Below are 24986 nucleotides of genomic sequence, written 5' to 3' on the forward strand. Positions count from 1 at the left end.
TGAAATGCTATGGCAGGTATGTTGATAGATAGACAGATAGATAGATATGAGATACATAGATAGATACATAGTTAGATATGAGAGATAATAGATAGATAATAGATAGATTGATAATAGATAGAGATAATGGTTAAATTAGATAAGATTGATTTGAGTTTTCAGCAGATCAGAGGAAAGCAAACAATACCGACAATAGACAAATACCGACATTCCACAGATACATTTCCCTTCTGCATTTTTACCATGCCATTGAACTTTGAGATCGTACCTTTACACGGTTAGTAAATTCCTAACTGCACATTTACAGACACAGAGCGAACATCCTCAGCAGAAGACTTGAGTTTTCGTAAGTTAACACCTGTACTGTATCTTTATATTAATATAATATCTTTTATTTAGAATTAACAGAACGTTGTTCTTGCTTGTAAGGTTGTTCTTTCATATAACACATGAATTTGTTATGAGGAAAATTCACCACGCCCCACATCAATGTACCATTACAAGCCCATGCAGGTTATTTCTTATGAAATTTAGTGAAATCTTAAATAGATCGCCCGTCATTCAATACTCCTATTAGGAAGTCTTAGGCCTGTTTCACACTTTCGTTTTTTCAAATCCGTCAAAATCCGTTGTTTTCCGTAAAAAAACGGATCCGCCATTTTTTGCAGGATCCGTTTTTTTGTCCCATAGACTTCCATTACGGTTACCGCGGATCCGTCAAAAAAACGGATCCGTTTTTAAAAAACGGATCCGTTTGCATCAGTTTCCGTCAAAAAAACGGAAACGGATCCGTTTGGCGGACACAAAAACGGAAGTGTGAAACAGGCCTTATTTACTAATGTGTTGCCAGCTCTTCTCACCAGTCTCTACAGACAAAACATATAGAAACATGACTTCCATTTGTCTAATACTCTCCAGACCATCCTTGTACTGCCAAAATAGCTCTGAGCATTAGACTTTACATGACTTTCAAAGGTGTCCTGTGAATCTGGCACCCAAGAGGTTAGCAGTAAATTCTTTAGAAAGGACCTCCATGAATAGGACTTGTTTTTCCAACACAGACCACAGATTCTTGACTTTTTATAGCAAAGCCAATACCTTGAGTTCTGTCACGTTCCTCCATACATTCCTGAAGACTTTTTCAGTGTGGCAGGACCATTATTAGGTAGAAGTAGGTCACTGCTGTTACTAAATACAATTAATGTCAAAGGTTGTACTTATCTGAGTGGTGCATGTCAAAGTGGTATCTACACAATTGTCAGGATCAAAAGATTTCCAACAATACATTTAATAAAACCAGCTTGGCCATCCCTTTTTCTTTGCTTTATGGTCCAGTTCTGATGCCAACATACCCATCATGGCCATTAGCAGCTTGGCCACCCTTTCTCTTTGCTTTATGGCCCAGTTCTGATGCCAACATACCCATCATGGCCATTAGCAGCTTGGCCACCCTTTCTCTTTGCTTTATGGCCCAGTTCTGATGCCCACATACCCATCATGGCCATTAGCAGCTTGGCCACCCTTTCTCTTTGCTTTATGGCCCAGTTCTGATGCCCACATACCCATCATGGCCATTAGCAGCTTGGCCACCCTTTCTCTTTGCTTTATGGCCCAGTTCTGATGCCAACATACCCATCATGGCCATTAACAGCTTGGCCACCCTTTTTCTTTGCTTTATGGCCCAGTTATGATGCCCACATACCCATCATAGCCATTTGCAGCTTGGCCACCCTTTTTCCTTGCTTTATGGCCCAGTTCTGATGCCAACATACCCATCATGGCCATTAACAGCTTGGCCACCCTTTTTCTTTGCTTTATGGCCCAGTTCTGATGCCCACATACCCATCATAGCCATTTGCAGCTTGGCCACCCTTTTTCCTTGCTTTATGGCCCAGTTCTGATGCCCACATACCCATCATGGCCATTAGCAGCTTGGTCATCCTTTTTCTTTGCTTTATGGCCCAGTTCTGATGCCCACATACCCATCATAGCCATTTGCAGCTTGGCCACCCTTTTTCCTTGCTTTATGGCCCAGTTCTGATGCCCACATACCCATCATGGCCATTAGCAGCTTGGTCATCCTTTTTCTTTGCTTTATGGCCCAGTTCTGATGCCCACATACCCATCATGGCCATTAGCAGCTTGGTCATCCTTTTTCTTTGCTTTATGGCCCAGTTCTGATGCCCACATACCCATCATGGCCATTAGCAGCTTGGTCATCCTTTTTCTTTGCTTTATGGCCCAGTTCTGATGCCAACATACCCATCATGGCCATTAACAGCTTGGCCACCCTTTTTCTTTGCTTTATGGCCCAGTTCTGATGCCCACATACCCATCATGGCCATTAGCAGCTTGGTCATCCTTTTTCTTTGCTTTATGGCCCAGTTCTGATGCCCACATACCCATCATGGCCATTAACAGCTTGGCCACCCTTTCTCTTTGCTTTATGGCCCAGTTCTGATGCCAACATACCCATCATGGCCATTAGCAGCTTGGCCACCCTTTCTCTTTGCTTTATGGCCCAGTTCTGATGCCCACATACCCATCATGGCCATTAGCAGCTTGGCCACCCTTTCTCTTTGCTTTATGGCCCAGTTCTGATGCCCACATACCCATCATGGCCATTAACAGCTTGGCCACCCTTTTTCTTTGCTTTATGGCCCAGTTCTGATGCCCACATACCCATCATGGCCATTAGCAGCTTGGTCATCCTTTTTCTTTGCTTTATGGCCCAGTTCTGATGCCCACATACCCATCATGGCCATTAACAGCTTGGCCACCCTTTCTCTTTGCTTTATGGCCCAGTTCTGATGCCAACATACCCATCATGGCCATTAGCAGCTTGGCCACCCTTTCTCTTTGCTTTATGGCCCAGTTCTGATGCCCACATACCCATCATGGCCATTAGCAGCTTGGCCACCCTTTCTCTTTGCTTTATGGCCCAGTTCTGATGCCCACATACCCATCATGGCCATTAGCAGCTTGGCCACCCTTTCTCTTTGCTTTATGGCCCAGTTCTGATGCCCACATACCCATCATGGCCATTAGCAGCTTGGTCATCCTTTTTCTTTGCTTTATGGCCCAGTTCTGATGCCAACATACCCATCATGGCCATTAACAGCTTGGCCACCCTTTCTCTTTGCTTTATGGCCCAGTTCTGATGCCAACATACCCATCATGGCCATTAGCAGCTTGGCCACCCTTTCTCTTTGCTTTATGGCCCAGTTCTGATGCCCACATACCCATCATGGCCATTAGCAGCTTGGCCACCCTTTCTCTTTGCTTTATGGCCCAGTTCTGATGCCCACATACCCATCATGGCCATTAGCAGCTTGGCCACCCTTTCTCTTTGCTTTATGGCCCAGTTCTGATGCCAACATACCCATCATGGCCATTAACAGCTTGGCCACCCTTTTTCTTTGCTTTATGGCCCAGTTATGATGCCCACATACCCATCATAGCCATTTGCAGCTTGGCCACCCTTTTTCCTTGCTTTATGGCCCAGTTCTGATGCCAACATACCCATCATGGCCATTAACAGCTTGGCCACCCTTTTTCTTTGCTTTATGGCCCAGTTCTGATGCCCACATACCCATCATAGCCATTTGCAGCTTGGCCACCCTTTTTCCTTGCTTTATGGCCCAGTTCTGATGCCCACATATCCATCATGGCCATTAGCAGCTTGGTCATCCTTTTTCTTTGCTTTATGGCCCAGTTCTGATGCCCACATACCCATCATGGCCATTTGCAGCTTGGCCACCCTTTTTCCTTGCTTTATGGCCCAGTTCTGATGCCCACATACCCATCATGGCCATTAGCAGCTTGGTCATCCTTTTTCTTTGCTTTATGGCCCAGTTCTGATGCCCACATACCCATCATGGCCATTAGCAGCTTGGTCATCCTTTTTCTTTGCTTTATGGCCCAGTTCTGATGCCCACATACCCATCATGGCCATTAGCAGCTTGGTCATCCTTTTTCTTTGCTTTATGGCCCAGTTCTGATGCCAACATACCCATCATGGCCATTAACAGCTTGGCCACCCTTTTTCTTTGCTTAATGGTCCAGTTCTGATGCCCACATACCCATCATGGCCATTAACAGCTTGGCCACCCTTTTTCTTTGCTTTATGGCCCAGTTCTGATGCCCACATACCCATCATGGCCATTAGCAGCTTGGTCATCCTTTTTCTTTGCTTTATGGCCCAGTTCTGATGCCCACATACCCATCATGGCCATTAACAGCTTGGCCACCCTTTTTCTTTGCTTTATGGTCCAGTTCTGATGCCCACATACCCATCATGGCCATTTCTGTATAAAGCAAGCATCAGCATTGACATTGTAACTGGTTCCACAACCCCCAAAACAGTAGGGTATGATGCATTGTGTGTTCACGTGTGGAGATAGGTGGGCAGTGCACCACAAAATATAATATATATAATATAATACTACTGGGTGCAACTCTGTACCAAAACAACTGAAATTAAAAAAGAGAAAAGAAGCACAGGAAATTCTGCACTCACAGCATCAATCAGTATGAAAAAAGGCTTTTATTAAACATGCAAATACCAGACAGACAAGATGCAAGATAAAAAACAATTAAAACCAATAAAAAGGGTGTGGGCAAGTGGATATATACAGTGGGGCAAAAAAGTATTTAGTCAGTCAGCAATAGTGCAAGTTCCACCACTTAAAAAGATGAGAGGCGTCTGTAATTTACATCATAGGTAGACCTCAACTATGGGAGACAAACTGAGAAAAAAAAATCCATAAAATCACATTGTCTGTTTTTTTTTCATTTTATTTGCATATTATGGTGGAAAATAAGTATTTGGTCAGAAACAAAATTTCATCTCAATACTTTGTGATATATCCTTTGTTGGCAATGACAGAGGTCAAACGTTTTCTGTAAGTCTTCACAAGGTTGCCACACACTGTTGTTGGTATGTTGGCCCATTCCTCCATTCCTCATCTTTTTAAGTGGTGGAACTTGCACTATTGCTGACTGACTAAATACTTTTTTGCCCCACTGTATATTCACATGTGTAAATACACAGTCACATATCATATCAATATTTTTATCTTCCCAATACATCAAGGGTAGTATATAATTTAATATGAAACAGAAAAATCATAGACTTGCAGGAGAGAAAACAATGAACATGATTAAAAGATTTAATACATTTGGGAGGCTAAGCATTGCTTAACTCACCACTAGAGAGAATCCAAATAATTCCATGACATGTATCCATATAATGGGTCCTCAATACATGGAAAGAAAATGTAACTCTCGTGCAAGCCAAAGAAAAAATAAGAAACAGATACAGTCATGGCCAAAAGTATTGACACCCCTGCAATTCTGTCAGAGAATACTCAGTTTCTTCCTGAAAATGATTGCAAACACAAATTCTTTGGTATTATTATCTTCAATTAATTTGTCTTAAATGAAAAAACACAAAAGAGAATGAAGCAAAAAGCAAAAAAATTGATCATTTCACACAAAACTCCAAAAAAGGGCCGGACAAAAGTATTGGCACCCTCAGCCTAATACTTAGTTGCACATCCTTTAGCCAAAATAACTGCGACCAACCGCTTCTGGTAACCATCAATGAGTTTCTTACAATGCTCTGCTGGAATTTTAGACCATTCTTCTTTGGCAAACTACTCCAGGTCCCTGATATTTGAAGGGTGCCTTCTCCAAACTGCCATTTTTAGATCTCTCCACAGGTGTTCTATGGGATTCAGGTCTGGACTCATTGCTGGCCACCTTAGAAGTCTCCAGTGCTTTCTCTCAAACCATTTTCTAGTGCTTTTTGAAGTGTGTTTTGGGTTATTGTCCTGCTGGAAGACCCATGACCTCTGAGGTAGACCCAGCTTTCTCACACTGGGCCCTAAATTATGCTGCAAAATTTGTTGGTAGTCTTCTGACTTCCTAATGCCATGCACACGGTCAAGCAGTCCAGTGCCAGAAGCAGCAAAGCAACCCCAAAACATAAGGGAACCTCTGCCATGTTTGACTGTAGGGACCGTGTACTTTTCTTTGAATGCCTCTTTTTTCTCCTGTAAACTCTATGTTGATGCTTTTGCCCTAAAAGCTCTACTTTTGTCTCATCTGACCAGAGAACATTCTTCCAAAATGTTTTAGGCTTTTTCAGGTAAGTTTTGGCAAACTCCAGCCTGGCTTTTTTATGTCTCGGGGTAAGAAGTGGAGTCTTCCTGGGTCTCCCACCATACAGTCCCTTTTCATTCAGATACCGACGGATAGTACGGGTTGACACCGTTGTACCCTCGGACTGCAGGGCAGCGTGAACTTGTTTGGATGTTAGTGGAGGTTCTTTATCCAACATCCGCACAGTCTTGCGTTGAAATCTCTTGTCAATTTTTCTTTTCCGTCCACATCTAGGGAGGTTAGCCACAGTACCATGGGCTTTACACTTCTTGATGACACTGTGCACGGTAGACACAGGAACATTCAGGTCTTTGGAGATGGACTTGTAGCCTTGAGATTGCTCATGCTTCCTCACAATTTGGTTTCTCAAGTCCTCAGACAGTTCTTTGGTCTTCTTTCTTTTCTCCATGCTCAATGTGGTACACACAAGGACACAGGACAGAGGTTGAGTCAACTTTAATCCATGTCAACTGGCTGCAAGTGTGATTTAGTTATTGCCAACACCTGTTAGGTGCCACAGGTAAGTTACAGGTGCTGTTAATTACACAAATTAGAGAAGCATCACATGATTTTTCGAACAGTGCCAATACTTTTGTCCACCCTCTTTTTTATGTTTGGTGTGGAATTATATCCAATTTGGCTTTAGGACAATTCTTTTTGTGTTTTTTCATTTAAAACAAATTAAATGAAGATAATAATACCAAAGAATTTGTGTTTGCAATCATTTTCAGGAAGAAACTGAGTATTATCTGACAGAATTGCAGGGGTGTCAATACATTTGGCCATGACTGTATACCGTAATAAATTACATCATAATTACCCAAGAAGGATCACGCTGCCCACAATACCCAATGCGTGTCGCTGCTTCCTGCAGCTTCGTCAGGGGAAGTAGCCATATAGTGTAAACATGCCCAATAGTGCAAATGCAATTGCAATAACTTCAGTGGGTGCCGTCACCTGTGTGCGGCGTCCGCTGAGTGAAGAGAATAGTGTGGAATAGGACTAAATGATTGCGCATGCGCAGATGATCAGCTTACGTTCCAGGCATAAGTGGATGACACGCTTGCGGTCCACATGCAGGAAGTCCTGCGTTCCAGACGGCAGGACATGACGTGTCAATGCTCCCACCTGCCTCAGACAACGCAGCCGCCCCATACAATGACCGACAGCAATACCTGCGCTATAACTAGACGGAGACCCTGTCTCCACATGCCGCAATATGTGAACAGACGAGTCCACATAGCGCCAACCACAACACCACCAAAGGCACACATCATGCATGTAGATTAGGAACATTCTTCTTACAAAGTAGATAATCCCCAGTATATAACAAGTAAGCAATCACCCCAGGATGTCTATATGTCTAATAGATAAATAAATATAAAGTAAATATGGCCACAAAAGCAAAATGCTCACACAAATCACAAGACCAATGCAATAAGGCTAACATTGGTAATGTATTCACATAATAAGGCACCCGCATCAGAGAAGAAAATCCTATTGCACTACCTGAATGGAAATTATTGACAAAAAACAAAAAGCAAGAATTCACTCAACCAACACCATTGGAGCAGAAGTGGAACACAAGACATCAATTATAATATCTCAAATTGTCTCAAAAAACAAAAGTAATTATGTCATAAGGAAGCCAGTAAAAGATAAATCTTCATTTATGCCTCCAGGCCTAACAGAGTTTAGTAGAAAAATCCACCTTGACTCCAATCTAAGTAACTCACCCTGCCGGTAAGATTTACAAATATTTGGTTTGACCCTCTGTAGATCCACTACCATAAGACCATTGGTCTATCCACTGTGGCACTCCAAAAAATGGGAGGCCACTGAAATCAGAGTTTTGCCCTTGGTCAGGTCTGACCTGGCCAAATTGATGTCAGATGTGTGCTGCTGCACACGTTTACATAATTCTTGAGATGTCTGTCCGATGTAGACTTTAGGACAAGGGCAGACCAATGCATACACAACATTATGTGTTTTACAGTTAATGTAGTCTTTCAACTGGTATTCACATGAATCCCAAGAATTGATGAAACAATGAGTTTGAATCATAAAACCACACACGTTACACTCTCCACATGGGAAAGATCCCCGTATCCGAAAACCTGTTTGGGTTCTCACAGTGGGTCTAACAAAATGACTCTTCATGAGCGGGTCACGAAGATTCAAGGCCCTCCGTGCAGTTAACAAAGGTCTTTCCGGTAACAAGTTAGAAATTTGTGTATCCGTTTTCAAAATTTGCCAGTGAGTATCAAAAAGTTTCCTCATCCTGTCCCACTGGTTATGGAACGTGATGATAAATCTAATTTGATTATCTTTAAAGGGAAGGTGCCGTGTTTTTTCATAATTTAATGGAAAAAAGAAAAGAGTATAAAAAGATATTGTCCCCTAAGCTTGACTCAGTGGTGTGTATGTTTTTTTTTTTTTTTCTGTATTAATGCAGCCACTGGGGGTTGCCATCTTACCTTTCTGGCTGCTGAACGACACTTTCCATGCTCATTTACGGCAGTCCCTGGGCATAAGACATAACGGTCGGCTCCCGACCCCTATCTCTTTCATTGCAGGAGCATCAGGAGTGAACTGGGCACGCCCCTGTGGGCAGCTCAATTCACAGCTGTAGGTGTGGCCAGGCGCCATCTTATTTTAGCTCCATTTACACTCTATTGCAAGCCCTGGATGCTGTACTGTTCCAGCATAACGGCTTGGATGTTCACTCTGCACATACCAGCTGCAGGAGAGGAACCAGGAAGAGCTCCTGGAGACCGAGCTGCTCTTTCCAAAACACCCGACCAGCTGCTGCCCCTGCAAAACATAGGAGGAGCTGCTCCCTGCTGTTTCAAAACACGTGGCAATCTGCTGGACATCTAATCCTCTCCTGTGTGATACTGACTGCTGAGCCGTGTATCTAATCCTATCCTGTGTGATACTGTCTGCTGAGCTGTGTATCTAATCCTCTCCTGTGTGATACTGACTGCTGAGCTGTGTATCTAATCCTATCCTGTGTGATACTGTCTGCTGAGCTGTGTATCTAATCCTCTCCTGTGTGATACTGACTGCTGAGACGTGTATCTAATCCTATCCTGTGTGATACAGTCTGCTTAACCGTGTGTTATGAACGAGTCACCGGAGGCAGACACAAAAAAAAAGCTACGTCCAGAAAACCGGAGAAGTTGGCAACTATCAGATTGCAGACCCCTGAACCTATCAACACAACTAGCAGTAGCCGTGGGGGGTTCCTACGGTGCCTTAGACCCCTCGATCACAGCCGGAGGACTAAATAGCCTAAAGACAGAAAAGGAAATCTAAACTGCCCCAGAGCAGACCCCAAAGTAAAAGGCAGCCCCCAACATATAATGACGGTGAAGCAAGATGAAAAAACACTCACACAGATAGAAAGATAGGCTGAGCAAACAATGGGGCCCAAATTAACTAAACAGGAAAGGAAAGGACAGTTGCTGTCTGCAATCTGCAAAAACCCTATGAAAGACACAAGCCAACAGGCTGATATGGAAAAAGGCCCTGAAGCCGCTAGGCTTCAAAAACTAAATCAGCACTTCAGGTATTTTCTGAAGACAAAGCTAAAGGAATTCAGCTCACCCCAGCAGGGAATGGCAGAAATCCAGCAAAACGAAGTCAAAACACAAATGCAAAAAGCAGAGCAGAAAACTTAGCTTTAGGAGAGCAGGAATACAGACTGGTATCCAAGGATCCCACAGAGAAATCACCCGCAGGGCAGAAGGGCGTCGCCGGCCTTATATCCAGTCAGTCACTCCACTCAGCCAGTCATCATCATTAGTCTCAGATGTTTGATAATCAGGCTCACTACCTTTCTTAACCAGCAGAGGGAGTTCATCGGGCCTGTGTGGTGAAGGGGAAAATGAACTCACAACAGTACCTCCCCCTTGAGGAGGGGTCACCGAACCCTCAACCAAGCCACCAGGGCGATCAGGGTGAGCCCGATGAAAGGCACGCACCAATCTTTTGGCATGAATATCAGAGGCAGAGACCCAGGAATTATCCTCCTGACCATAACCCTTCCACTTAACCAAATACTGGAGTCACCGTCTAGCCAGACGGGAATCCAGTATTTTCTCTACCTCATATTCCATGTTACCTTCCACCAATACAGGGTCTGGAGGTGCCACCCCCGGAACAACAGGCTCAACAAACCTCTTCAACAAAGACTTATGGAACACATTATGGATTTTAAATGTGACAGGAAGAGCCAAACGAAAAGAGACCGGATTAATAATCTCCAAAATCTTATAAGGTCCAATAAATCTAGGCTTAAACTTAGGAGAAGCCACCTTCATAGCGATATTTTTTGATGACAACCAAACCATATCACCAACCTTAAACTGGGGACCCATGGTCCTATGTCGGTTGGAAAACCACTGGGCCTTTTCCTGGGAGAGGGATAACTTATCCACCACTTGGTCCCAGATCTGGTGCATTCTCTCCACCACAGTGTCAACACCTGGGCAGGCAGAGGGCTCCACCTGCCCTGAAGAAAATCGAGGATGAAACCCAAAGTTACAACAAAAAGGTGACATCAAAGTGGCAGAACTAGCTCTATTATTTAAAGCAAATTCGGCCAAGGGCAAAAATGAAACCCAATCATCCTAATCAGCGGAAATAAAACATCTCAAATATGACTCCAAGGTCTGGTTTGTTCTCTCTGTCTGCCCATTGGTCTGAGGGTGAAAAGCAGAGGAGAAGGACAACTGAATTCCCAGCTTGGAACAAAAAGTTCTCCAAAATCTAGACACAAACTGAACTCCTCTGTCAGATACAATGTTCTCAGGAATCCCGTGCAAGCGAACCACCTGTTGCAAAAACAATGGCACCAACTCAGAGGAAGATGGCAACTTAGGGAGTGGTACAAGATGGACCATCTTAGAGAATCTATCACAAATCACCCAAATAACAGTCATTCTCTGAGAGACAGGCATATCAGAGATAAAATCCATTGAAATATGGGTCCATGGCCTCTTGGGGACAGGCAAAGGCATCAACAACCCACTAGAGCGAGAACACGATTTAGACCGGGAGCAAGTCCCACAGGACTGCACAAAATTCCTAACATCACGAGACAAGGAGGGCCACCAAAAAGACCGACTCACCAGATCTCTAGTACCAAAAATACCTGGATGACCAGCCAAAGCAGAGCAATGAACTTCAGAAATCACTCTCTTCTTCCACTGGTCAGGAACATACAACTTTCCACTGGGACAATGCTCAGGTTTGTCCTCCTGGAACTCTTCCAGAGCACGTCTCAAATCGGGCGAGATGGCAGAAAGAACTACCCCTTCGCCTAAGATGGTAGCAGGCTTGGTCACCACAGGAGAATCAGCAAAGAAGCTCCTAGAGAGGGCGTCTGCCTTGACATTCTTAGTTCCAGGAAGAAAAGAAACCACAAAATCAAAACGTGTAAAAAACAAGGCCCACCTAGCCTGTCTAGGGTTCAAGCGCTTAGCCGACTCTAGGTAAATCAAATTCTTGTGGTCAGTGAGGACCACGACTTGATGCTTAGCTCCCTCCAACCAATGTCTCCACTCCTCAAATGCCCATTTCATGGCCAACAGTTCCCGATTCCCCACATCATAGTTACGTTGAGATGGAGAGAACTTTCGGGAAAAGAAAGCACAGGGATTCATTTTAGATGTTACAGGATCCTTTTGGGACAAAACAGCTCCTGCACCAATCTCAGAAGCATCCACCTCTACCTGGAACGGAAGTGAGACATCAGGTTGCCGCAAAACCGGGGCGGAGGTGAATCTTCGCTTCAACTCCTGAAAGGAAGAAACAGCCTCTGGAGACCAATTTAACACATCAGCACCCTTCTTAGTCAAATCAGTCAATGGCTTGGCAATACTAGAAAATTTTGCTATAAATTTCCGATAAAAATTAGCAAAACCCAAAAACTTCTGAAGGGCCTTCAAAGAAGAGGGCTGAACCCAATCGTAAATGGCCTGTACCTTGGCCGGGTCTATTTCAATAGTTGACGGAGACAAAACAAATCCCAAAAAAGAAATCCTCTGTACTCCAAAAAGGCATTTAGATCCTTTAATATACAGGGAATTCTCCCTCAAGATCCGGAACACAGTCCGAATATGTTCCACATGAGAATCCCAATCCTTGGAGAAGATCAAAATATCATCCAGATAGATAATCAAAAATTTAGCGACAAAATCTCGGAAAATATCGTTCATGAAGCACTGGAAGACAGAAGGGGCATTAGTGAGCCCAAAAGGCATCACCAGGTACTCAAAATGTCCCTCTGGAGTATTAAACGCCGTCTTCCATTCATCCCCATGCTTAATGCGAATAAGATTATACGCCCCCCTGAGGTCAAGCTTGGTAAACCAGCAAGCACCTTTAACTCTAGAGAATAGATCCGAAATCAGGGGTAACGGATACTGATATTTAACAGTAATTTTGTTGAGGGCACGATAATCAATACAAGGTCTTAATGATCCATCCTTTTTGGCTACAAAAAAAAAAACGGCACCTAAGGGTGACGAGGATGGTCTAATATGACCCTTCTCCAACGCCTCCTTAATATAGGATCGCATAGCCTCGTGCTCGGGTACAGATAAATTGAAGAGCCGACCCTTAGGGAATTTACACCCCGGGCTCAGTTCAATTGCACAGTCATAACTCCTATGAGGAGGCAGAGACGCAGACTCATTCTCACTAAATACATCATAAAAGTCCACCAAATAATCAGGAACATCATGCGACTGAGGAGAGGTGGAAAACACTGGAGCTTCACTAAAGGCACACCGACAACCCCAACTCACCACAGACACAGATTTCCAATCCAAAACTGGATTATGAATTTGCAACCAGGGAAACTCCAGAACAATGGTATCATGCAGATTATGCAACACCAAAAATCTGCAATTTTCTTGATGGTCTGGGGCCGCATTACCACCTGGGTCCAAAACTGAGGTTTATTTTTTGCCAAAGGAGTAGCATCAATCCCCCTCAAAGGGATAGGCGTCTGCAGAGGTGTCATCGGAAATCCACAACGTTTAGCAAAATCCAAGTCCATTAGGTTTAGAGCTGCTCCTGAATCCACAAAAGCCTTGGCGGAAAATGTGGACAGGGAGCAGATCAGAGTAACAGCCAGAAGAAACTTAGGTTGAACACCACCAACAGAAAACGTGTGTGCAAAGCGTTTCTCTCGTTTAGGACAGACAGAAATAATATGCGAGGCATCTCCACAGAAAAAACACAACTTATTACGCCTTCTGAACTCCTGACGCTGCTCTCTGGACAAAACTCTATCACATTGCATAGGTTCAGACATTTGTTCAACAAGTGGCAACGCTTCTCGTGCAGTTTTGCGTTCGCGCAAACGCCGATCAATCTGAATGGCTAATGACATAGAATCGTCAAGACCAGAGGGAACAGGAAATCCCACCATAGTATCTTTTACGGCTTCTGACAAACCCTTCCGAAAGAGAGCAGCCAGGGCATTATCATTCCAGGTAGTAAGTACCGCCCACTTTCGGAATTTTTGACAGTACGATTCTGCAGAATCTTGACCCTGGTTCAATGCCAGCAGGGTCTTTTCAGCCTGATCAATGGCATTAGGTTCGTCATACAACAACCCCAAGGCTTGAAAAAATGCGTTCACATTAGTCAGAATAGGATCATCAGGTTTCAAAGAAAACGCCCAATCCTGGGGATCGCCACGCAGCAAAGAGATGACAATTTTAACCTGCTGCGTGGAGCTCCCTGATGAGTTAGGCTTCAAAGCAAAAAATAATTTATAATTATTTTTGAAATTCAAAAATTTAGACCGATCCGCTAAAAAAAAAACACCGGGTGTGGGAATCTTTGGTTCAGCAGCATGTGAATGAGCAAGGTAGGCGAAAATTCGCCGCACTTCCGCAGCGAGCTGCTCCACGCGATCAGACAAATGCTTTATCTCCATTGAGAGAAAAAAAAAATTTCCCCTACGGCCTCAGAGATATAGAGGAAAAAATATACACACCTTTTTTTTTTTTTCTTTTTCAATTCTTTCCTGCTACTGAGTACCCTAGGATCTGCGGTACAGCGGGTGATTCTGTTATGAACGAGTCACCGTAGGAGGCAGACACAAAAATAGAAGCTACGTCCAGAAAACTGGAGAAGTTGGCAACTATCAGATTGCAGACCCCTGAACCTATCAACACAACTAGCAGTAGCCGTGGCGGGTTCCTACGGTGCCCTAGACCCCTCGATCACAGCCGGAGGACTAAATAGCCTAAGGACAGAAAAGGAAATCTAAACTGCCCCAGAGCAGACCCCAAAGTAAAAGGCAGCCCCCAACATATAATGACGGTGAAGCAAGATGAAAAAACACTCACACAGATAGAAAGATAGACTGAGCAAACAATGGGGCCCAAACTAACTAAACAGGAAAGGAAAGGACAGTTGCTGTCTGCAATCTGCAAAAACCCTATGAAAGACACATGCCAACAGGCTGATATGGAAAAAGGCTCTGAAGCCGCTAGGCTTCAAAAACTAAATCAGCACTCAGGTATTTTCTGAAGACAAAGCTAAAGGAATTCAGCTCACCCCAGCAGGGAATGGCAGAAATCCAGCAAAACGAAGTCAAAACACAAATGCAAAAAGCAGAGCAGAAAACTTAGCTTTAGAAGAGCAGGAATTCAGACTGGTATCCAAGGATCCCACAGAGAAATCACTCGCCGGCCTTATATCCAGTCAGTCACTCCACTCAGCTAGTCATCATCATTAGTCTCAGATGTTTGATAATCAGGCTCACTACCTTTCTTAACCAGCAGAGGGAGTTCATCGGGCCTGAGTGGTGAAGGGGAAAATGAACTCACAACACCGTGTATCTAATCCTATCCCGTGTGATACTGTCTGCTGAGCCGTGTATCTAATCCTACCCCGTGTGATACTGTCTGCTGAGCTGTGTATCTAATCCTCTCTTGTGTGATATTGTCTGCTGAGCTGTGTATCTAATCCTCTCCTGTGTGATACAGTCTGCTGAGCCGTGTATCTAATCCTATCCCATGTGATACTGTCTGCTGAGCAGTGTATCTAATCCTATCCTGTGTGATACTGCCTGCTGAGCTGTGTATCTAATCCTTTCTTGTGTGATACTGTCTGCTGAGCTGTGTATCTAATCCTATCCTGTGTGATACAGTCTGCTGAGCCGTGTATCTAATCCTATCCCGTGTGATACTGTCTGCTGAGCTGTGTATTTAATCCTCTCTTGTGTGATACTGTCTGCTGAGCTGTGTATCTAATCCTATCCTGTGTGATACAGTCTGCTGAGCCGTGTATCTAATCCTATCCCATGTGATACTGACTGCTGAGCCGTGTATCTAATCCTATCCCGTGTGATACTGACTGCTGAGCCGTGTATCTAATCCTATCCCATGTGACACTGCTCTCCTGAAATACTCTGTGCTGCTGTCACCCTGCTAGTTTTATTTGTGATCTACATGGTGGTATTGTGTATGATCTATATGGCGGCATTATGTGTGAAGTATATGGCGGTATTATGTGAGAACACTATGGCAGTATTATCTGCTAAAAGGGGACCCATTCTAGGGTGGTTCTGGCTGAGCACCTGCACACGGGTCAGGGGTAATAGTTAGGTGCAGTCAGGGGAGGGCTGGTGAGGCAGCTGAAGAGAGGGGTCTCATTTTTATCGTTACTGTATGGCTACATTTCCCCCAGCCTGCTTCCCAGCATCACCCCGGACTGCGCCTGTCGCCTCGCTTTCACACATCGCCAGGACAGGATCTGAAGAGGGGAATGGGGTCTTTGCATGCAAAGTCTGGATCAGAACAGGCCATCAATCAGCAGAAATGTTTCCTGGATTTCTGTGCTCCTCCCCCATATATCTCCCTCTGTGCCTCCCATAGACCAGCACACTGCTCTCCTGAAATACTCTGTGCTACTGTCACCCCGCTCCCAGAATCCTTGCTGCCTGCCATCCTCAGTGACCGAAGACCCCATTCCTCACCTCAGATCCTGTCCTGACGATGTGTGAAAGCGAGGCGACAGGGGCCTGATATATGGTGGAAGGAGCAGGGTGACAGCAGCACAGAGTATTTCAGGAGAGCAGTGTGCTGGTCTATGGCACCTCGTTCGGTGCCAGGGATTATACATAGAGCGCTGTGTTTTATACACATGGATGGACCGTCTGCTTGTCTGCTCCACAGAAAATCAGAAAAAATTTCTGCTGATTGATGACCTGTTCTGATCCAGACTTCACATGCAAAAACAGTCAGTAACTTTGCAGGCCCCATCAAAATGGCTGCTCACTGTGTTCCTAGATGTCAACCTCTCTTTTCCCTTAGCAAACACCCAGAAGGGGAGGAGAGGAGTGACACCACACCATGTCAGCAGACTCCGCCCATAATTACTGCAGTGCAGTAATGTGAGCTAGTTGTACACTAGGTTTTTGTGCCAAATTTCAGTAGCTGCTCCCCCTAGTGTTAACAAGTGGAAATGCCAAACTTTTAAATTATTTTTCATATTTTGTAAAAACTAAAAACAAATGATAATATTTTTTAAGAAAATGTAAACATTAATTCTTTACATTTTTTCAATTGCTGAAAACATTTTTTTTGGATGGCACCTTCCCTTTAACATGTGGAAAAGGTTTCAAAAGATCATCTCGATTGACAGACATGGCCCTACGATATGCCTGACTTATTGTGGACCTTGGATAGTGTCGCTCACGCAACTGTCTAGACAAATCCCTAGATTGAATCCTAAAGTCATCAAATTCAGAACAATTATGACGCAATCTTGCAAATTATCCATAGGGTATGCCCCTTTTCAGATGTTCTGGTTGAAAACTTCTGTAGTCTGAAAGACTATTAGTTGCCGTCACCTTTTGGAAGAGGTCAGTGCATACCTGGTCGCCCCAGAGAGAAAGCATGAGATCCAAAAAATCTTCGGTGGAAACAGAAATATAATAAGTCAAGTGGATTTTAAAGGGATTCTGATTCAATGACACAATGAACCTCTTATAGTCCGAGACAGTATCAGGCCAAATAAAAAAAATGTCATCAATGAAACGGAACCATATAAACACATGTTCCTTGTAGGCCGGCGATGGATACACATGCTCTGCCTCTCACCAACCCAAAAAGAGGTTGGCGAAAGAAGGAGCACAACGTGCACCCATCGCCGTGCCAGAAACCTGCCGGTAAAAAAAACAAATAAAAAATGAAATACTTGTGTGTTAGAACAAATTTTAATAGACCTAGCAGAAGATCATTGTGTCCCGAATCACAATTACCCTAACGATTCAAAAAATATTCAACAGCCATTAGCCCTTGTTGATGTGCAATGTTGATATAAAGAGATTCGACATCTATTGTGACCAATAGTGCCGAATCTGGTATTCGAAATGAATTTAATTTATGAATCAAGTCCAGGGAGTCCCTCAAATAAGAGGATAATTCCAGGACCAAGGGCTGAAGAAAAAAATCCAGATACACACAGACCCTCTCACCGAGGCTCCCAATTCCGGCAGCGATGGGCCTGCCGGGTGGACACAATAGATTTTTGTGCACCTTTGTCAACAAGAAGAAAGTAGGCACAACTGTTTTTTCTAACAAAGATGTAATCCCTCTCCTGTTTGGTTATTATACCTTCGTCAAGAGCCACACATACTGTAACAATCTCACAAGTTTCTGATTGAAAACACTGATTTGATCGGAGGGCAATTTATGATAGCTATCCTGATTGTCTAATTGTCTCTTTGCCTCAATTACATATAATTCAGTGGGCCAAAGGTCTACATTGCCCCCCTTGTCTGCCATTTTGATAAGAAAGGTACTGTTAGACCTCAGATCACACCGCGCCTTTCTATCAATTGAAGTTAAGTTCTGATTATTCATGGAGTTTTGAGGAAGATCTAGAATCTCATTCCTCATTACATCAAAAAATGTCTTGACTGAAGGTATAAGACACAAAGGAGGAGAGGTCATGGACGGATTTCTGTATGGAAAGCGTTTCCTACCTCTTTCATTTTAATTCAACAAGTCAAGCAAGTTGGGGAACACACATCTGTCAATCAATGAGGAAGACTCTGGCAATAATTCTGGTCTAGAATGTAAAGCCTGTAAGACAAATAGGAAAAGATCCAAATTTATCAGCTGTCTGCATTGGTGAAAATGTGAGGCCCCGCTGTAAAACTGACCTCTCAGGATCAGTTAGCACATGGGTGGATAAATTGATCACTTGAAGTTGTCGACTTTCAGGATCTACCACTTGTATCTCCTTCTCTGTGTGGACTGATAATTGCGCTGTCTCGTGTTTTTTCTTCCTTCTACCACGCCGGGTCCGCCGTCTATATCGCTATTGCCCGAGACAAAAAAATCATTAGAACTATTGTCTGAATGTGACATTATTGAACTCTGGGCCTTAGGGAAAATGCCTCTCCTATTTCCTGAATGCCTCCACCTATAGGCCACGTCCTTCTCGTAGTCCTGTTTGTCACGTAGGAGTTTACTTTTTTTACCCTCAGTGACTACTTTTTCAAACTTCACAATAATATCCTTTAATTTACGTTGTAAAGGATGAATCTGCGTAGTCAGATCAACATTTTGTAATTGTATCTCTAGGCCCTTAATCTTAATTTTCAGTGTTGACAACAATTCCTTATCATGCTGAATCAGTAAATTAATAATACAGTAATTTTGGAGTACTGTGCCAGATCGGCTTCCCATGTGGACTTAAACGAAACTGTTACCTCCCAAGGGGGAAAAATTTGGACCCGGAGGCCCTCGGGGAAAATAGAAAGTTTCAAATATTCTTCCAAACAGCGCACATTCCATCACACATGTGTGTTAGGCGTCGGGTTCCTGCCTCTGCACAGCAGGAATCCCGAGCCTTGCCTTGTGCGGTCTCCCATTCCTCTCCGACCACAGAGGAGGCTGCTGAGTGGAGACGTCGATCCAGGCATCTTGCTCAGGCTAGCACTGTATGTTTGGTTGCTGCTGCCACCTCTGGTCCAGCTATAGCAATCCACCTAGCCAGCAGCAAGCAGCTCCGGAAACTAAGTCCTTCTTTCGGTCCACTGAGCATGCCCGTAGGACGACCTCTCATTGAAGCTCGGAGGTCACGTGCTCAGGTCCTGTTGCTGCTCCGATTGGACCATTAGGAAGGTCCTGGAAGGCTGTGGCTATAAAAGCCTGCATGGCCGCCTGGCCATGCGCTAATATAGACAGACTTATGTTCTTGTGTGTGTTATGATGGATGCATGTATCTGGTGACTGACTCATTAAGATCCCCTCCCTTAGTTGTGTATGTTATAGGGTTATCTGAGTTAGAATCAGCGCCTTGTAGTGACAAAGTCTATGTGCCACAGTGCTCCCAGTCTATACACAAGAGTTAGCGTCATTGTGCCATCCTACCTATGGCACTACAGTACCGCGTGTACAGCAGCTTCCATCTGAGCAGCGTCGTGCGCGACTAATGCGCTTTCGAGACCTAGGCTTGGGCTGGTTAGTGGCGTCCGCCAGAGCTGCGCTGTACGCACTTAGTGCGGAACGCGTCTATCTGCTGCACCCTGTGACAGCTAACAGGGCACAGCGTTCTACAAGCGTCTTTCCCTGGCACCGTAGTAGCTGCTCCGTGCGCGATTGGGTCTGGAGGGGGTCCATCCCCGTGTCCTAGGGGCTGAGTCCTGTGACCACGTCATTTGCGCTCATATTGCGTTAAAGTGACCCTGTGAAGTAACAGGGTTCGCCTTTTACACACCGGGTGGGGTAACCCGTGTGTGTTTGTATCCATCATTACCGAGCAGCAGGTAACATCTCTGCATGGTGGACCTCGGGCTGCGAACGCACCTTATACCATCTTTATTGTTTGGTGCGTTCCGCTAGCCCTTAACAACGTATGAGTGCCTTATGTGTGACTTATGTGTGTCAATCAATTCTTTGCCAATTTTGTCAAAATCTGAACAATCAGTTTCAACTGCACTAAAAAGGGTCTGTTCACCTTGGCTACTCCAAGCAGCAATAGGGTAAATAACCAGCTCACCTGTCTTGGCTGGTGGTGCGTGGAAGCACGGATCCCATGTGGTCACACATGAGGAAATCCAATGAATGAAAAAAATCCAGCTTCCAAAATGTACAAAAAGTTTATTAGGGCATAAAAACAGAGATACCACGGACAAGCCGCATCAGTGCGAAGTGGCAGTAGCAACGCATTTCGAACAATAAGTTCTTTTTCCAAGCCATATTGTTATGGGCTACCATTCACTCTTATGTAGTGTGGATAACATCTTGTTGCCCAAGTTGTCTTGTTGCTATACAAGGCCATCTTTATGCATGTGTTTTGTTGAGCTTTGTGCTATCTTGTGCTGTGTATTTTCTGCTGTGCTAAGTACATGTTTCTTACTTCAGTGTGATTTGTGGTGTTGTAATATAAGTGCAACAAATATGCCACATTGTGCACTAATAAATAGGATCACAGCATCAAATTATGGGAGTTTATGACTATTTATTGTGAAAATTGCCCCAGTCACATAATTCTCAATGAAATCCACTGGTAGCAGTTGGAAGATCTGAGGTGCAGTTTATTAGAAGTAAGAGCTGCACTGTGTCGGTTAATAATTAATGTATTGAGTTCCTGGTGACAAAGGAGGCAGAGAGCAGCATGGACCGGGCATTAAAATGCAAAACCATATCCCTAAAAATGATAAAGAGCATAAAAGGTTCCTGTTTCCTTTCAGTAGAGGTGAGTGCATTAGTAGTGCTCTATCAAAGTGAATCTTTCTCACCCCCACTGCAAGCTATCAGTAGCGCTGTGCCCATCTGAGCATTATATATGGCAAGTGCTACTCACCCCCACTACTAACTAGTAGAGTTGAGCGAAACGGGTCGAAAAATTTCAAAAGTCGCCGACTTTTAGCAAAGTCGGGTTTCATGAAACGAAACCCGACCCTAGGATGAGGTCGGCCACGAGGTCGGCGACTTACGCGCTAAAGTCGCGTTTCAAAAGTTTGTTTTGCGCTCTTTTTCAGCCAATCAGGATCCACGGACACTGTGGGCAACGTGATGACATAGGCACGGGTCACCACCATCTTTCAGAAGGGCATGCAAGTGATTGGCTTGCTTTGGTGGGCGTCACAGGGGGTATAAAAGGACGTGCACGCCGACCGCCATCTTACTTCTGCCGATCTTAGTATAGGGAGAGGTTGCTGCTGATTCTGTAGGGAGAGCGTTAGGCAGGGAAGAAGAAAAAAAAACTGCTTCTGCTGCTAGCGATTTTGCCTGTACAACACACCAGTCACTGTGTGTGCAGTGCAAGGGGAGGCTATATTTTGGTGGATCAGCGGTGTTGGTTGTTAGGCTGCCTTCTAAGGCTTCCTGACAGCTGGCATTGCTGTTTACCCACTGCTCTGCAAACTGCTTTTTTAAAAGCAATCCCAATTTTTTTTTTTGTCCTGCTGAGGTACTGAGCGTGCATTTTTTCACACCATACAGTGGTGCACACTCCTCACACAGTACCGTGTAACGGCTGTTATCACAGCCACAGTGAAGCTATCTGTGTGTCACTCTGTGAGAATAAGTCGAGGACATGTTCCGTTCGTACAGACCTGCACCTTCTAGTTTTGTCTAGCTTTCAAACAGTTAAATATATTTGCTGTTTGATCACATTCAAAACTATAGCGAGACAGCGTGTGTCAGTCCGTATACTTAAAAAACACGGAGCTTGACAATTTTACGTACACCGGACAGCCGTGTACGTGCACGCTCCTCTCAGTACCGTGTAACGGCTGTTATCACGGCCACAGTGAAGCTATCTGTGTGTCACTCTGTGAGAATAAGTCGAGGACATGATCCGTTCTTACAGACCTGCACCTTCTAGTTTTGTCTAGCTTTCAAACAGTTAAATATATTTGCTGTTTGATCACATTCAAAACTATAGAGAGACAGCGTGTGTCAGTCCGTATACTTAAAAGACACGGAGCTTGACAATTTTACATACACCGGACAGCCGTGTACGTGCACGCTCCTCTCAGTACCGTGTAACGGCTGTTATCACGGCCACAGTGAAGCTATCTGTGTGTCACTGTGGAAGGATAAGTGGAGGACTTGCTCCGTTCTTACAGACCTACAGTCTAGGGAGATTCATTTTCTGCCCAATTCTATATACACCTTGTAGTTTGTGATACACTAGCCAATTTCTGCCTGTGACATAGCGCTGTGATATTCAGTGGGCCTCACACAATCCAAAAGTGTCCAGTGTCCACTAGTGTGTGCAGAAATTCAAAATCTCTGTGATCCTGTAGTCACTTTTTTCACACCTGTGCCATCGAGCCTGTGACGTAGCGCTCTGATATTCAGTGGGCCTCACACAATCCATAAGTGTCCAGTGTCCACAAGTGTGTGCAGAAATTCAAAATCTCTGTGATCCTGTAGTCAGTTTTTTCACACCTGTGCCATCGAGCCTGTGACATAGCGCTCTGATATTCAGTGGGCCTCACACAATCCATAAGTGTCCAGTGTCCACAAGTGTGTGCAGAAATTCAAAATCTCCCTTATCCTGTAGTCACTTTTTTCACACCTGTGCCATCGAGCCTGTGACATAGCGCTCTGATATTCAGTGGGCCTCACGCAATCCATAAGTGTCCAGTGTCCACAAGTGTGTGCAGAAATTCAAAATCTCCGTGATCCTGTAGTCACTTTTTTCACACCTGTGCCATCGAGCCTGTGACATAGCGCTCTGATATTCAGTGGGCCTCACACAATCCATAAGTGTCCAGTGTCCACAAGTGTGTGCAGAAATTCAAAATCTCCCCTGTCCTATAGACACCTTGTACCTTGTTTTACATTACTATATATTTTGTTGGATTTTGTCTACATTTCTACCAAAAATGAGGAAGGCTGGTGGAAGAGGCCGTGGAATTGGGCGGGGGTTGGCAGCTGGTAATGATGGTGTTGGTGGTGGATCTGATGGTAGTGGCAAAATAGGACCGAATGCAGGAGGTGTTGAGCCTGCATCATCGTCTGGCTCCACAAGGCCTCGAAGGCTTACTTTTCTAGGAGTTGGCAAACCGCTTTTAAAGCCAGAGCTGCAGGAAAAAGTTTTGGCTTACATTGCTGACTCAGCCTCCAGCTCTATCGCCTCCTCTTCTGAAGTTGTAAAAAGTAAAAGCACTGAGTCGTCATTGGAGGCTCATGTTCATGAACCACACCTTTCCTTGTGTCCTTCACCCCAACCAAGATTGAAGGATGACGCAGGCCATACTACTGATTACTCCATGGAGCTGTTTTCACATACCATGCCTGGATTATCAAGTGAAATGGTGAATTACCCAGGCCAAGATGAATCTGACATGGAGTGCACTGATGCACAGCCACTGATAGATGATTCTGCTGGTACATTCACTCAGAGCACTACATTGTCCTCGCAGTGTACAGAGCCAGATTCTGACCCTGATGAGACTCAGGTGCCCCTTCCCGCACACTATACCACCATACACGGTGACACAGAGGAAGGTGCACATGACATTGAAGAGGAGGTGATGGATGACCCAATTGTTGACCCAGATTGGCATCCATTGGGGGAAGAGGGTGCTGCTTCCAATAGCTCAGATGAGGAGCATCCACAGCAGACATCGACATCGCAACAGCTGTTATCTGGCAGGCACGGAGCACTCCAAAGACAGGTTCCAAAAATCAAAAGAGTTGCTGGACAGCTTGTCCAGAGGGTCAAAATATCACAGCGTGCTAGGCCGCAAAATGTCTGCCAAAGTAGGAAGAGTGCAGTGTGGCACTTTTTTGAACAAAATCCTCATGATCAGGCCAAGGTTATCTGTAAGAAGTGCGCAAAGACCTTTAGACGAGGGAAAAATCTGAAAAATTTGAATACCAGTTGCATGCTTAGACATTTAACCACCATGCACTTGCAAGCGTGGACACAACACCAAACCTCAAGTACCACATGTGCAACTGATCACAAAGAAGGTAGTCAGCAATGCTACATTGTTTCCCCCACTGTAAGCCCACCGGTCAGCACAGCAGCAAATGTTGAGGTGTCGTTGCAAGGCCACAGCAGTCAGGGAATCCCACTGTTATATCAACGAAATACTGAATCTAGGCCATCAGAAAGAACACCAACTCCATCACCATCATCAACCCTCTCTCAGTCCGCCCTGTCCACCGCTACTTCCACCATATGCAGCTCTCAAGTCCAGCTCACCCTCCCAGACACTATGAGTAGGTCAAGAAAGTACTCAGTCTCTCATCCGCGTACACTGGGTTTGAACGCCCACATTGCCAAACTAATCTCGTTTGAGATGATGCCCTATCGGTTGGTGGAAAGCGCAGCTTTCCGCGAACTCATGGCCTATGCAGTACCACGCTATGACCTACCCAGTCGCCACTTCTTCTCTCGCAAAGCCATCCCAGCCCTCCACCATCATGTGAAAGACTGCATTGTCCATGCACTCAAGCAGTCAGTGAGTGGAAAGGTGCACCTCACAACTGATGCATGGTCCAGTCGGCATGGCCAGGGCCGTTACGTGTCCATCACTGCGCACTGGGTTAATGTGGTGGATGCAGGGTCCACAGGGGACAGCGGTGGTGGGACAGTGCTGCCTAGCCCACGGTATAGGAAACAGTTGGCTGTAGGAGTTCAAACCTCCTCCTCCTCCAGAAGCGAAAGCTCGTCCACAGAGCGCAGTCGTACGAGCACTCCATCTGCAGCTGCCACTGTGGCACACGAGGTGTCCCCCTATCGAGCAGCTAGTGGAAAGCGTCAGCAGGATGTGTTGCAGATGATGTGTTTGGGCGACAGACACACCTCCG

The 24986-nt window shown here is 44.8% G+C and overlaps 1 protein-coding gene across 1 annotated transcript in view; it reads left to right on the forward strand.

The window, feature by feature from the left end:
• The first annotated feature begins 330 nt into the window (after nucleotides 1-330).
• The window catches only part of LOC141092378 (protein-glutamine gamma-glutamyltransferase 5-like), a 70929-nt gene continuing 46273 nt past the window's right edge, over nucleotides 331-24986 (forward strand). Inside the window, exon 1 of the mRNA XM_073578484.1 lies at nucleotides 331-346. The gene's annotated coding sequence lies outside the window, so the exon portion shown is untranslated. The remainder of the gene's footprint in view (nucleotides 347-24986) is intronic.

The sequence above is a fragment of the Dendrobates tinctorius genome, unplaced genomic scaffold, assembly GCF_039654945.1.
Source record: "Dendrobates tinctorius isolate UK_male_01 unplaced genomic scaffold, ASM3965494v1 ptg000059l, whole genome shotgun sequence".
Taxonomy (NCBI): Eukaryota; Metazoa; Chordata; class Amphibia; order Anura; family Dendrobatidae; genus Dendrobates; species Dendrobates tinctorius.